We start from the raw sequence: 632 nt of genomic DNA on the forward strand, positions 1-632 counted from the left end.
CAAACATCACCTGCTCAAAAGCCCCCCCCCCCCAAAAAAAGACGTCTCTGCTCGTCTACCTTTGGAATTAAACAGGGCTTATCTTAATACCCCGGTGGAGATATCTGCCGTTAATACATGTTTCCATAGCGAAATGTCGGATCTCGACCTCACGACAGTGACGGGTAACAGGTAGAGTTCAAACAGATCCATTAAGAACACACATTTCCAGGACGTAGTCCTGAATTTCATCCCTTGCCGATGAAAACAATGCGCAAATCATCAGGAGACCTTTGGGCTCAGGCAGTGACATCAGCGTGTTTTTAGATGGATTTCAGTGGCACACACAACAGCGTCGGTTTCACTCAGAATGAGGACCCACAATTTGTGAGCTCGTCTTGAATGTTCATTTTTGGAGTAATTTAAAAAGAGTAGGTGCTGTAGTGCGTGTTTTTAACACTTTTTTTTTAACGGACAATTGAAAAAATGTCTGGGGTCAGATGTAGAGGAAGGGAGGAGGTGTCTACTTCCTACTTTGTCTGGAAACACGGGAATCACTCATTTACTCGTCGGTGCGTGCAGGTTTAGCTGAACGATGCTGGGTTTGATCTGATTTTTTTCCCCTAGACGGAGACACTCCTTCCGGCCTGACA

This window comes from Fistularia commersonii, chromosome 17 (genome assembly GCF_037954325.1).
Source record: "Fistularia commersonii isolate RoL2024-O1a breed Wild chromosome 17, RoL_Fcom_v1.0, whole genome shotgun sequence".
NCBI lineage: Eukaryota > Metazoa > Chordata > Actinopteri > Syngnathiformes > Fistulariidae > Fistularia > Fistularia commersonii.